Here is a 15,774-nt window from a genome sequence, read left to right on the forward strand (position 1 = left end):
AAGCCCCCACCCATCATCATCATCATCATCATCCCATTCTGTAAACTTGCCATTACTGTACGCACGGCTGAATGCACACACATCTAATCCTCTCTCCCACAGACACGCGAGCACTTTGTGAATGCCCACCTACCACAACATCTCCTTTCCAACCCCCCTCCTGCTCCCTCTCTCTGTTAGACACACACCTGGTTCTCCTTAGTGGGAAGACCCCTGGAACAATCGTCTGTTCTTTTAGAGCTGTATGGGCAGCGGGGTATAGAGGCGTGGGCATCTGGAAGGCATTAGGTTAGACTAATACACGCGTGCTGCGCAGTGGCAGCTCCTGTAAATTAGGCTTACCACGCGCCCTGTGTGTGTGTGTGTGTGTGAAGAAGTGACAGTCAAAAAGAGACAGACTGACACCGAAAGTGCAAACAACAAGACTTCCATTAATTGGATTGAAACCTCTGCGGATTGTTGCAACTAAAACACAACAAAGAAGAGCAACTCACTCATTCTGCCGTACGAGCTCCACTGTAGCTGAGTACTGTAACTAAGCTGGATTACAGCATAGAGCTGCTTCTGTTCAAACATGGTCTCTGGGATAGTTTGAAAAAAGAAATATTTGTTTTAGCCACTAGTGATTTTGGATGTTACACAAGGCCTAGGGGGTTGGAGCGGTTCTTCTCAGACCTGCTATTAAAGACTATATCCACTCGCACTAAATCTAAAACGACGTTTGCAGGTAGTTTTTTTTTCGTCAAGATCTCCCGTTACACTGAAACAGCACGGCGTGCTGCAGTAAATCTCTTCCTCATCTTTTGGTGAGAAGACAATAAAAACCGGATCACAGGCCAATATCTGATAAAAGAGCGGCGCAGATAAATACAGATTCATGAGGACACTGGCGCCGCTTCTTAACTTGTGTTTGAGTGAAAACACAAGAGAGAAGGCTTTTTTTTTTTAATTTAGCCACTAAAGCAGAGGGCTTTTTTTTGGAAAGCTCTGATTGGGCGTGAGAGAATCTGAAAGAAGAGGATGTTGCTTCACATTTTTCCTGGCCGACTGATGCCAAAAACTGGATGTGATTGTGATTAATACATTAAACTATAGCAGTGTTTCCCAACCGATTTTCCCCTTTAAAAAAAAGCTCCAGAGTGAAGGACTCAGTAGCATCTAGCAGTGTAGCTGCTGATTGCAAACCCCCTCGCTTCACCCTCTCCTCTCTGACATGAAAGGGAAACAACGCTGTAGACACATGGAGGTTCTCTGTGGCATCTGGAGACAAAAAGGCTCATTCCAAAGTAGGAAAAACATATATATTCTTAAATTTGGGTGATTATGCACTAATGAAAACATACTTTTCCATAATTTTGTTTTGGAGATGGACCCTTAATTACAATCAAACTCAACAGGAACAAACAACTACAAGTTTTTTTCAATGCTACAGCTTTTTTGGCCAATAGAATTGGCCGAAATTTCAAATTTCACAGATTGTCTGATGTTTTAGGCGTTTTATTTTATTAAGCTGATGCAGTGAAAGCTAAAACAAGCTCCAAGACAATATTTTCCAAATATTCCCTGACCTATTTCTGATTCCAGAGAAGCCTGGACTCAGATATTAGTGATTCGTCTCTTGGCTGTCGCTCTTATATCTCCCTCAGTGTTGTCAGTCCTGCCAAAGTCTGTCAGGCCAACGGTCCCGCAGCTCAGCCTGTCACTTCTCCCAAAGTGACATCACTGCAGGTGTTCCTCCACTGGGTCCGAAATTTAAAACAGCTGGACAGATCTCCATGGAAACCGAGGCACCACTCGCTCGAGTTCTCATGATGCAACGGGAACCCCACGAGAACGCCGTCGACTGATTGCAAACACCAGCAAACAAACAGCTGATTGCGTTGAAAAAGATTTGACTGTATTGATGAGTAACACTGTGGAAATGTAAAACAATGCAAGAGCACGTCAGCTGTGAGAAACTTGTGAGTAATTTGGGTCAGGGTGTGACGACTTCTTCTTGTAATCAGGCTTGGCTGAGTCCGAGCACCACCTGCACTGGAAGAGGAAGGCTCGGGAGATCCACTGCATGTCCCCTAGTGATAGCGGTAATAACTTCAAGGTGTACAAATTAAAGTACAAGATGCTGCCATGTGACTAAGTCTTTGAGTCGCAGAGGAATAATGCTGGCTTTGGTAAAGGTGAACTCCCTTTCTCGGGAAGAGGAGCACGTGTTGGCCAACTGGCTAGCAAAATAGACAATGATGAATCTAACTTGCGGTTTTAGCACACTTATAGTACACCGAATAATCGGCTGTGACATTTAGTGAGCATTGAGAAAGCAAGACATTCACCAGAAGGCAACGAAAACATTAAAATGTTCACAAATTATCACAATAAAACACTGTTATGTTAGAAAAATGTTCATTTTGACACAATAATGAGGGTTAGTCTTTCTTGTTCCAACATGAAAACTGCAGTATTAGGAAATAACACTGAAGTATAGACAGGATAATTGTATTCTGTGTGTGTTTACAGGGAACTGTAGTGTTTGCACGCCTGCCTCCTTTTGCAAATGAGCAACAAGTCGATCCAAACCCCGCTGCCTCCGCAGGGCTGGTTCTTAAATGGGTCAATGTGTTTTGGGATCGTGAGTCTCTCGACTTGAGAAAGTCCCCGTTTGACACACAGTTATGGCAAAATCCTGTTATGACTGTTACAGTATTAATAGCTGAAAGTACAGTGGCCTACTTGAGAAACACGGGGGATTGCAATTTAAAAAAAAATGGTGCAGCCTCTTTTTCCTTTGGAGAGAGAAAAGACCTTAATAAGTGACAACTGTACAATAGTGAGTGCAGTCGAGTTTGAGTGAAAACAGGTGAAAGCGAACGCCACATCGCTCACTGCACGAGTAAACAAATGAACTGATGCCAGGCTTAATATGTCAGGACAGATGGAGGGGAAACTTTAAACGGATTCGCGTGGATTGTGAGTGAAAGTGTATTTATTTATTTATTTATTTTAAGAAATGGTACCAAATAATGAGCCTCGACTCTCCTGTTTGTCTCCCTATAGTATCAATAACAATGCTGTTCTACACCAGTGAACTCAACTTCGATAAGTTTTATTTCAACTCATGAAGCAAAGTAAGACAAGTTGTTTAATTATTTATCATTTATTATTTAAACTTGACACACTGAGTTAAACCAACTAACTGTATTACATTATACATTCAAGAAAACTCTTGTCAAAGAAACTTCTATACCATGTCAACTCACGTTTTCAAGTCAAGGTAACAGATATTCATACCAGTTCCATTTTAAAGTTATGTCTACTCATGTTTTTAAGGCAGCAATTGAATTTAAGTTCATCTTACCTCAACTAATAATGGCGGGTTCACCAGTTTCCTTAAAGATAACACTTAAACTTAAGACTCATCTGTTCAAAAAATACTTACTTGAATACTTACAGCCTCCATCTCCACATTTCCACGTTGCACATCGGCCTAATTAAAGCTATTTTTTACTAATTTAGATTGAAATCTGCATAATCCAGGCTTAATGGCCACCTGGCATTGACATGTGTATCAGTATGGCTCGGTTCAGAGAGCTCAAAACTTTATTCAAAGCCATCCTTCCATCTATCCTACATACATGATGTAACAAAACATATTTCCATTGGTCAGAAATATGAACTATATGAACTGTAGACAGAAGAGAATATGCACGTTTGATAGAAAAAAAAACTACAAATCAATTGCTCTTTTGTAGGTTTGGTCACGGTCAAATAACAGTTCTAGCTCAGTCCTAGTTTTGGACTCATATGTAAAGATACACTATTAGAGCTTGGTCAGAAAGAAGGGGGGGGAAAAAAATAGGTTATAATAAGGTGGTGATGATGGACGCAGTATTGGCCAAGTTGCTAAGCTGCCAGGCAGTCCACGGCAGTTTGTAATGAGCTGTCACATCTAATGAAAGAGCTCGTACATGGAATCTAATCAAAGCTCAATCATCTATAACTCCACATCACAGATCAGCTCAGATAGGAGCGTGCTCTGCATCGAACACACATGTGCACACACTTTGCTTCGGCATAAAAAACACAGAACAAATGGCTCGTAAACTTTATCCAAGTATTTAGAGATGTAAGACCTCACTGTTCAACAGCAAATACTCTGCGGCTGTGGCCTCACCACATCTGACAAACACTCTGTTCTCTCTCCCAGAAGCTCCCACCTCACTGTGTAATCCTTTTAACCCTTGTTTGTTTCGAAGACATCTTCAGTCTTCAAGACTTTGAAACGCCGATCTAAAAGAAATCACAATGTCATAATAATGGTTTTAGGATCAGCTCTGAATAACCGCTCTGCTGGGCCACATTAAACAAAGACAAATAAAAAAGAAACACTGATTTAATAATAAATAATAATAAAAATTTGTTCATTTTTTGCATGGATAGTTACTTTGTGCCAGCGGCACCTGCTAACAATTGCATTACCAGGCAACAAGAAGTTGATTTCGACACAAACAAACAACAATTTCATGTGAATTTCATTAAATCCAACGGCTGCTTTGACTGTCGGGGATAAATCATAGACGGGTATGATTTAGACAACGCTGCAAAACATACAAACAGGTAGAGGAGCAGATGTCCACTGCAGATCTGTGTGTTTGAATAAAGTTAAACGAGCAGTGACCAGGAATTTCCTTTTGTTTCTTTTCCATTCTACAGATTTACTCCCAAAATCTTCAAAAACCAGACGCCTCGCATCCTTTCATGCGGTCGCTCACTGTGTTTGACTGACAGGGCAGAGGTGACGTCAGCCCGGATGGCAGGAAGTTTCTCGGTAAATTGCTAAGACCACACAGCCTGTGTGTGTTCAACTCGACGACGTACACAAGCGTGCGCGTGACCAGGTGAGGCTACAAGGCCTCGCATTTAACACTGAGCTGCTCTGTTAGTGTCGAGCTAAAGCGCCAAGTCAGCCCAGTCATTAAGACAAGGAGAGCAGACTTTAGTGTTGCTGTGATCAAAGCCCGTCGGCGCTTAGCTCAACGATGAACGGATCTTGCTCAGGGTGATGTCAGAAACAAAAAAGATGGCAGAGTTTAAGTTTGCATTAGTGTAGAACAAAACAGACTTCAAGTACTCCGGTAATCATGTGTTTCTTGTCTTTAGGGAGGCCTTCGAATGTTACTATTGACTTGCATGTCCTAGAAAGAGGGAAAGATTGTACTACTGATGCAAGTAAATCTAATTCACACCCTCAAAATATACATTTCTATCATCTTTCTGAACTTTGTAGACTAGATGCAGATGGCAGTATATTTTCATGACACATTATGTAAGCAAGAAAGGAAGTGAACCCCACATTCTGCCCCCTGAAAGATCTCGTCTATGTCTGAAATGTGCTATATAAATAAAGCCGCCCTGCCTACAGTCATGTACCGTTGCCTCGTTCTTTAGATTTATTAGGGTCCAAAGAATGAGGCAAAAAGGTAATATGTGGCTGTCATGTTCAAAATGAAAGCCGACATTCATTTACGTTAGGAATGAGGTAGCGCTGGAGTATGTGACTCTCCTGTATGTCAGGAATGTGATAGCAATGCTCAGATAGGAGTGAGAGGCCTGCATGGCTGCCATGTGCACAGAAAGGAGATAGTCTAACACGTCAAGAATGTCTCAAAGTCAGCAAGCTACCACATTACTTCAATTTGCTGAACCTTTTCAGAGAGGTTTCATCCAAAACAGACTGACTGTGGTTGATGTTGCATCAAATTTATTGATCCCAATGGGGAAAAATGGATTACATGGTGTCGCAAGCACCTTTCTGCAGATACCGAACCATATGAACCACACATGGAGATAAACACGGTGAAGACGCGCTTGGGATGATTTGTATGGAATAACTGTTAAAACAGTAAGCTCACTCGTAAAATAAAAGTTTCTCTTTTTGCATCTGCAATGGAGGTGAACTGAGTTTCTTTTGAAAGCATTGCATCTTTTCAGAATCAGTGTCTGTTGCAAGAGTCTCTATGGAAACTGCTGACTGTGCATGTATCTGAAAATCAAAGCTAATGTGTTTTTTTTTTTTCTTCAAGCCTAAATCGCTGTTTAGAGCTGCAACAGAGAGCCATAAATCCACCCCGAGATACTCTTATTTAGTCCTTAGGAAGCACAGTTACAACGGAGTCCTTCATATGCTCGGAAATGCAAACAGATATCTGGAGCTGCCGCGTGGGGTTTCCAAAGTGGGAAGTTACCTAGTGCAGCTTTAATGTACAGCAGAAGCATAAAAGGGGCTTGTTCTCAGACCGGTTAAATTCAGAAAATGTCAGAATGCTCAGGAAGCTCACTTAATATAAAGAGACAGAACGTACCTTTGAAGCAAGTTTGCTGTGACCGCTCAAACACCTTCGCAAAACAGTTCAGTTCATACACAACCGCATAACATTGTATATTAAAGACGTTGTTTCTGTCACACACTCGAGTGCAAACATTTGGCTCCAGCAGTCTTCAGTTTCCACAATAAATCCAACATGAGATCATGCTCTAATATCCTTTTAACGGGACATCAACACAACACAGCACAGCTGATTATCTCATAAAATGGAAACAGCATTTACAGCGATTTAAATTTCAACTGCTTGTGAGATGAACCAGATGGTTTACGAGAATCTGAATAAGCTGTTTCAAAGCCACAGCTGGAACAGAACCAAGCACATATCCCCAGGTATTTTAATTCATATGTCGATAAATCTCTGTCTACCTCTACAACATTCGACCATGCTTATCTGGGCAATGGGCATAATTTGAGGAGCCGATTAGTCGAGACAGACCATGAGGGAGTTTGCGGGTATTTCCTGCTCAAGTTTTATGAGATCATTACATTGGGGATCTTTTGAATTTCAGTATAAAATGAAGTTTCACAAGAGCTTTTTTTCCCTTGTTATATGCCACAGTCATCAGTTGACATTGAGTAGGTGTGCTCCACATTCATAATGGTTGGTTATATAAACAAAGTAGCAGCTGAGAACAAGAACCACAGCAATGTGCGGTACCAACATCACCACCACCAGTCCCATCCGAATTCTATCTGCAGGGTTTCATAACCTAATCAGTTTTCCATGACACATTATGCTCTTGGCTCAGTAGCTGTGCGCTACAAAGTCTCAAGCACCAAGACTGAATCAACCAAAACTCTGTCCATGTCCCCAGTTAACCCCTGTGCAAAGCTGTGGAGAAAAAAAAAAGGGGCTACTTCAGCATTGTGCTGGAGGCTGATTATTCAGACACGAGCAATTAGTTCCCGGGGTGGAAAAAATAAATAAATAAATAAAAGAAAATGCAATTACCTCGTCGGGTAAAAGGAAACAAATCATAAACATTAAAATGTTTTCAGGGAAATTCCACAGTAGCCAAAGCTGTATAAATAATGCATGATCCTGCTGGGAGAACATGATAAGCTGGATGACTAACATTAAGTGGCCTTTGCCCGTAGACTGAGTAATACAAATCTCTGTGGTTTGTGTCTTCAAAACAAAGTATTGAGGACATTTCTCCAATTATTTCAAGACTGGAAACAATTCAATAATTGTATTTGTCCAGTGGGAATGATGATACTACGCCTTTCTAGCCTTTGCACAGACAGCTTGATGAAAAGCAACTGTCTGCAAAAGGATAGATTTCTACAAACTTTCAAATTCATTTCACTTGAGTGAAGAAAAAAAAAACACATTGCGATTGTGGCCAAAACAGACACACCTCTTTGTGACGTGTTGTTGAACAAGTAAAACTGGTCCAGGTCCAATCTGCCAATTTCTGCTCCAAATAAATGACTCTCTGTACCCACCGCAGCAAAATGAGGTAGTGCATACTGTCTCATTCTTATTGATGCCAGCTGGAGGATTGAAGCCACCAAGCGAGACTCCCAGATGTGAGGAGACGGGGATTTAATATTGCACAGATTGTGGGTCTAGTCAGATTCTGTTTGTGATTTTCATGGATAGACTCATACGTGCAGTTCAGAAGTGTCCAATTTGGTGATGTAGTTCTGTTGGCTTCATTGGACCGTGACCACTGTGCATTGGTTGACAGGGTAAGTAATCCTAACATAAAACTGGACTGCATATCACAAGTTGAAATGAAGCTGGTACCAAAAGCGAATGAGAACTCAAAATCTTGTTCGCAATGACAACAGTGGCAACAGTGACGTAGGTGTAAGTTGTTATCATGTCACTTATGATCATGAGTTCTAGGTAGTAAACAAAAGAATGAGATTGTGGAAACAAGTAACTCAAATAAAGGAATAAAGGGAATAAAGTCAAGTAGTTCCAGCTTCTGATCATGATGACGAACAAATGATTGCTGTAGAGGTATTGTGGGTACCTCCAATCTGGGAAAGAGAGCTTGGGGTTGATCCAAAACATAATGAGGAGATTATATATCCCATGTATGCTTTCCAGTACCTCAAAATGATCCTATCATCCAGGAAGGGCAGTAGATATGACTGGAGACCCTTTGGATACTACAGAAAATGGATGCATAAAATGTATCGAATGGTACCGTTTCCCGTACTACTGAAAAGGAATACACCAATAGGACAAAAGTTATTAAGCAGTAACTGCTGTGGCTGTTGGCAGTATAGATGCAGTGTATAGACTGTGACAGCAACTCTCATAGCCAAAGCAAGTAAGCTTTACTGCTGTGCTTCAGCAGGATTAAGGAATCATTTGTCATTAAGTTAGGTTTGTCCTTTTTGATGGGGGTGGTTTGGGAGGTTCATCCATCATCCATCCAGTCCAGCTATCTCTGGATAGAGTGCTTTGTATTTTCCTTTTAAGGCTCAGCAGTTTTTCTATTTTTGATTTTCTGCCAGTGGCAAAACCCTACACCAATATGTTTTTGTATGTAGGAAATATGGCCTTTGGAGGCAACATAGAAATCTCGCTTAACGTAGCTTTAAAAAAGGTCTCTTTTTTTCCCTATAGCTCCCTCACACTGCACTACTTCCACATACAACGGGAGCTTTATGTGTGACAGGTAAAGTGAGGTCTGGACTGGGGTAAAGGGCTGAGCGGTAAGCAGAGCGGATTCTTGTTTTTCATCCAACATTCATCTTGGGGAGCAGGGTTGACTGTCTCTCAGTGAAGCGGACCAGCTTCTTCTTGGCCGGTGGTCTTACAGACTGCCGTCCACTTAATGTATGATAATGTATACAGTGGAAATCTATTACTAAATACACCTTGATCAACTTTCTCCTATGTGAAAGAAGGGTCACTACCAGTTTTTGCGCAAATGCAAACAGTTCATAGACGAGTGCAACGGGATCCAAAGTACTAACATTTTATACCCAAAAATAGCAGTAATTTCACATTGCAAATATGTGAGAACTAACAGAATTAGTTCTGATTATCTTGGAGAAACAGAAGTCTGCGTCTACGTTTAATGGCAGCACTGCTGTAGGTTTCACAAGGGGTTAAAGGTCTAAGTGTGACTCCAGTCGACCGTAGAAAACAAGCATATATACTGTAATGACTTCCTAATGGCAACAGTGTAATTGTAGCATCCTGGAGGGATGGGGGTCATTGCAGATCAGGACAGAAAAAGGCCAATAGGGCCATGATTTATGTTGGTGGCACTCTTCCTCTGCTCTTTGGTACAGACTCATGAATACCACTCTTCCCATGCAAAACAGGTTAACACAGACTTCAAGAATCTATTTGGCTCGGTTATGGAGGAAATAGTCCCTGCAGATTTAAAGTTGGTTTGTTTTTTGTGTGTCCGGCAAGTCTAGACCAGTGTGCCCATATAAGCCAAAAGTAGACAGGACCTGGGTCACTGATAAGGGACTTTTTTTCCTCTGTGCCCGAACAAGCTGGCAGGTCCAAGGCTGGAATAAGCCAAAGGCCAAATAGTTTAGTCGGTTAGGTCAGTGGAACCAAGCAGTCCTCCTGTTTGTCTCCCATAAAATACACACATACACACTCATTGCCGCCAGCTCCCTGCTCTTTCAGAATTCTTATCTTCCAACTTAATATGGGGCACCAACTTGGCAGCAGCGGTAAGAGAACAGTATCACCTTTGTAAAGCGAAACATTTGCTGTGTTTTTTCTTAATTTTTCACTTAATCCTTTCTCGGGTTACTTTTCAGTACAATGTCAGAGTTACATGCAGCTGTAAAGTGCATCTTTCTGCTGTTTAAAAATGGAGTTGAAACTATAAAAGTAAAGAGAAAACTTTGTATCACTATAGTGCCACCACGTTCTTCGCCCATGTATCAAGTGTGTAGGATCTAGTGGCATTTATCAGTGTTATTGTGGATTTACTTTACCCTCTTCTTTCTAGTGTGAAGGAGAAACTACAGATTATTACTATTGTACTTGGTCTACAGATCATGCAAGTGACATTTTAAGTGCAGTAAATTCTGAACAGTTAAAATTAGATTGGCCTGATAAACGAGCAAGATCTATTGTTCCCTAAAAAAAGTCCTCAAGCCAAATTTGGAGCTCGCCAATTCAGAAACACATCAAACGCAAGAAAAATGGTCAGTAGTTGGAATAAGATTTCATGCAGCTTACAGAGGGATGCTGGTGCAGACATTTTTTAACGAATAAAAACATATCACATTATACAAGACACGGGGGGACCAAATACAACAGAACCTGGTGTTTTTAAGAACATCTGGTTTTTAGCAGCCGTCCTTCAGACGCTGGGTTCACGTAGGGCTTGACTTCACAAAATCAAACCATTATTTTTTTGGTGTCTATTTAAATCTCTCGTTACCATTTGGATCTGTTAATATACAAAGTGATGCCTATTAGGGCATCACACATTTTGGAAGGACTCTGTCTTACTCTGCCTTCATGTTAATTAAGGCCACTAGAGGCAGGTGGTAAAAGCGGATGTCCACAGGGGTCAGAAGTCATGGGGCTCTGTGTAAATGGCATGTTGTGTCAGCTTACCCCAAGCTGTGTTTAACCAGCTGTAGAAACTACACTCTGACCAAAGTGTCGGAGGAATGATGGGCTGACAAAAAAAAAACAAAAAAAACAGACCCTTTTTTTGGCAGCTTGCCGTCACTGTGTCCGGCCGTCAACACTGAACTTTTAGAGAGAAGGTGCAAAAACTCTTCCTGACTGGAAGGTGGGAAGAAGATGAATTGATGATTTCTCAAATGAAGTTAATGTGATGTGATGAATGAGCAATAGGACGCAAGAGAGAAAAGAAGAAAACAGGAGTTAGTGAAGGCGATAATGTGGATGAGAAAGACAGAAGCAATCATCAATTAGAAAGAGACAAATGAGAGAAAGGTTCAAATCTTCTTTCCCATTTAATCAACAAAACAACCGGGAGCTTTTGACATGGCTATGATTTGTCATGGCTCCTGCTAAAAGACAAATAGGAGAAAAGGAATGGAATTGCTTACTGCTTGGGTAAAAAAAAAAAAGAAAGACCACCAAGGAGAAATAAAACGAGTACAGAGAAAAAGAGCAAGAAAAACTTTAAGCGTAGCAAATGTGCTAAGGTGCAACTGAAGGATCAACATCTGCAATGAAAGCTCGCACTTTGACCTTTTCATTTTTATCCATATCAGCTCCTCAAGCCATAAAGAAATCCCTTAAGATCCTCTTTCCTTCTTTTCCAGTGGTGAATGCCAAAGTTTTGCTGTGAGACGAAGGTTTGGCGTGTTTATATTCATCACATAGGAGATACTCGTGTAGCTTATCCAAACTGTTCCTACAAAGGGAAGGTGGAGGGGGGGGGGGGGTGGGCTCTGAGTAATACCATCTGTCTTGGCTCTGCTTGCTGAGTTGTTCACTACAGTTTGAAGAGTGGGACCTCAGCCAATCCGCTTGCAGTCCAGTCCATTCATTGACTCAAGTGTGGCCACTTCTATGGCGCCGTTTGACTGTCACTGTTAAGAGTCTTGACCAGTCTGACTGACTCAGATAAGAATGACCTGGATGACCTGGATGTCCTCATTTGAAGTTTAAAGCTGTTTATTCAACAGATATATTCCTTCTATTCATAAAACCCACAGTAAGAGATTGTTAATGATAGGGTAAAAGAAGATCTTCTATCTTGCAAATATGTAGATGCAACATATGTAGGGAAATAGTTTGGTTTTTTCAAGTAAATTATACAGTTTGTTGGCAGTTCTGGGTTTAGCACATGCCAGAAGAATGGTACCTGCCTGGAGGGTTCTGGAGTCTGGTCTGGGGTGTTTTTTTGGGGATTGTTTTCATTGTTTGGCTTACAATTGATATAAATCTTAGTGCTGCATCATACATGATACTTCAGACAATAGCATGCTTCAAAGTTATTGGCAACACAAAACCAGACCAGAAAAGAAATGGTTTACCCAGTTTGGTGTGGAAGACCTCGACTGGTCTCCACAAAGCCCTGACCTCAACCCCATCCAACCAACACCTTTGAACTGAACTGGAATGCCAAATGGGGGGCCCAGGCCCTGAAGCTCAACATCAGTCCCCTCACAAAAGAAATGCTTGTGTTATAAGCCCCCTGTGATCTGAACCTCGACTTACTGTGACGACTTTCTGTGTATTTTTGTTAATTATCCCACCAACAGCTCCCATTGCAAGAGTTTAACTTTGTCTTCTCTGAAGCCTGACTTCACATCATTTACATTTCTAGTTAATAGTAAGTAATTCTGCCTGTAGCTACTGCACAACAGTAAACATGGATAGGATTTTTTCTTCTTGGAAAAAACCAAGGGGGAAAACTGTTTTGCATTTCAGGAGCCAAGAGCAAATATTTCTTGGAATAAATAAAGGAAGAACTGTTACCTGTAACCTTTCCCTACCATTTCTGTCAGATGGTGCACTGCTCCTTTTATGCTGGTTGACTGCCAAGCGATCTCTTGAGAAGTACAGTGAGCAATTACTCCTGCTGCCAAAAGGGTGCAGATTACCACAGTAAGCAAAATCCTGCTTCAAATAACTTCTGAGCGAATTGCAGAACGGAATCTTCTTGCATCCAACCTGTCTCAAAACGCTTTGGATAGTTGCTAAATTAGGTCAAAATGCAGTCAAGGGAAGGAAATGACCCCAATACTTGACCCCAGTGTCCTACAACCAACCAAGACCACTCAGCAGCTGTCAGCATCATTTGTCAGGCCAAAAGCAGGTCAAGCTCATTGGCTTGTTATTTCAATTTAAAAATTCCTCTTGTCTCCCAAGTGCTTCATGCAGTGTGGCCAAAACAAAGGCCAGTTCTTTTTAGAAGCACTCATTCGGAGGTGAACAGACATTTATTTAATAATTGTTTGCAGACAGGCTGAATTTTTCTTGTCAGGGGAGCCGGACATGGGTGGTACTCAATTCTTGTCTGGGCAAACTAAGAAAAGTAAAGTATGCAGAGTTTAGACAGTTCTGCAGTTTTGCTTTGACATGCAAGAAGAGGATAAGTGGAAGTAAGAGGGGGAGAAAGGAGAAGCATTAAGTCTTGATGACACAAAGGAAGAAGGGCGGATTAAGTAAATGTACACTAAATAGAGAGCAAGATGTGATAGAAATGGAGGTGAAAGATTCACCAATCAAAAGTTTCCTTGTTAACGGCAAATACTTTGATCTACCAGCTCTTATCCACCTTGTAAAATTTTAAATGGGTATTGAAAGGATGACTAATGTTTTTTTTATAGTACATACTCCTTTAACTCCTCAACTTAACGTGGAGAAAATTTTCATTTAAAGAGGAGAAAAGGGGTTTTGGTTTTAAACAAACACATAAAAATAAGACAGACAAACAACAACGTGTCCCAGCTTCATAACTTAATTCCCAACAGTCCCATTTCTGATGTGCCCTGTGACGGTCCAGCTCCTTAGTACCCCCAAAGCCTCTGCTGTGATATCTCTGCTCCATCTGCTGTTCCACATGATGGAAACATCTGCACTGTTTTTACAGTCAAGTCTGGTAGCTTCCAGTGTGGTTTTATTTGCCATATTCACAACGTTTCCAGATTACTCCACAGGGAACCCACTTGTGTATTTCCACAATATCAACGTCTCAATGAAAAACTTGCATTGTGTTTAGCCTGATGACAGATTTTTGAAGTGATACCATGGATGTTGGCCCAACAGATTGGAAAAAAAAAATTTGATAAGCAGAGCTGTGAGGTGTTTCCTTTAAGTCAACCATTTTGACATTTTTACAGCACAGATAAAACAAATTGAGTAAAAACTATCAATTACTTATTACTGGCTCTAACACCTGGCACTTTATCCTGTTGAGCATAAATTTTAATGTGAGTGGCCGACATAGAAAGAAGCCAGTGAGGTTTGACTTGTGAGTGTTGTCTTTAATTGATGTTACAGCAAAGACAGATTGAAAAGAACATGAGAATATCGAATCACACAACTAAGTGAGCACTGGATTCCAACTTGCTTTTCTTCAATAATTGTACTGCATTATCGACTGACTAACCAGCTACTAATGGCTAATCATTTCAACTGTCACTGTTGGAAAAGTTGCAGGTTTAAAATTCACCTACACTCTCAAAAGAGAAGTACATGCCATGATAAACAAAGCCCAAACTCTAGTTTATATCGGTCTCTCATGATTGTCTTTCATTAACTAAACTGACCATAGTAGTTCAAGCAAATGCAAGTGGAAAATCTGAAATGATAGTTTGATGACCCTAAAATCTGCTGCACTCATTAAACTGGAAATATAGTTATTCTACTCCTGGAAAGTCCTGGAAACACGCACACACAGCAACAACCTCTCCTTTCTCTCTAAAAATTAATAGTCCAGAATCAGCAGTTTGATTTACAGCATCAGTGTTGGAGTAACTTGATCCAGAAGCGAATGTTACGACTAAATCTTGGTTCGGGCTCAAGACATATGCTTTGGGGGCACATGTGTGTATAATGTGTGAGTTCGTGCATGGGTGTAAAGCTTTTCAGATTTAGAGGTTGGCCTCTGTCCTTGCTAACAGCCATCCTATAAACAGAGGAGATTGCGCATAGCTGTTAGCTTCCATAAAAATCCTCAACAAGTACCTGCTGGCACACCGACAGGCTCTTTGATCCCAAACATCTGACCCGAGGTTCGTTTCATCATCCAGGATGTAATTTGACAGAGTGAAGATCTCATCCTCTGCACACAGGAATTTCTGATATGATTGACCTTGAAGTGAATGACATCAGCTTTAGTTTCCGAGATGGTTGAAGATAAAGTTGTCATCTTTGTTTTATTGTTAGCCTTTGCTCCACATAATCACAAGTGCACTTCTGCTCTGGACTGTTCCATGAAACAACGTATTAGAAGTAATGTATATAAATACAATTTCCAGAGTAAATTGGTTCCAGCCCCACTTCCTTGTACTGACGATACATACAAATTGCTAACAAATGCTGAAAAACCAAAACACCTGTTGGGATAGTTTGGTATGGATGGCCGCATGTCCTGAACGGTAAGAAATAATCTTTGCATCTGTTTGTTTGTCAGAGTCATACTAAACTCCACAGTCTGACATTACCTGAAGAGGAAACAATGAAACTGATGGGGTCAATTTAGTATCTGTTCAAATGTTAAGTATAAAAAAGTTATACTTAAAGAAGTATTTTAATCTCTCATTACCATCACTGAGTTCTTTCCAGACCCATTTTCTTCAACTTCACATGATGCCAATAATTCCAATAGATGTGGCTTTGGGGACAAAAATGAGCATCAGACTGGCATGCATCCAGATTTTAACCATGCTATCTGAGAAGCAGGTTATGAAGTTTGTTATGAATGGAAATGCTCTTCAACCCTATCTACAAGAGATTGGTA

The 15,774-nt window shown here is 40.9% G+C and overlaps 1 protein-coding gene across 4 annotated transcripts in view; it reads right to left on the bottom strand.

Annotated features, from left to right (window-relative positions):
* Nucleotides 1–15,774, bottom strand: part of LOC104937017 (collagen alpha-1(XVIII) chain) — a 53,679-nt gene that overhangs the window by 24,816 nt on the left and 13,089 nt on the right. The window lies entirely within an intron of this gene.

The sequence above is a fragment of the Larimichthys crocea genome, chromosome XXIII (assembly GCF_000972845.2).
Source record: "Larimichthys crocea isolate SSNF chromosome XXIII, L_crocea_2.0, whole genome shotgun sequence".
Classification (NCBI taxonomy): domain Eukaryota; kingdom Metazoa; phylum Chordata; class Actinopteri; family Sciaenidae; genus Larimichthys; species Larimichthys crocea.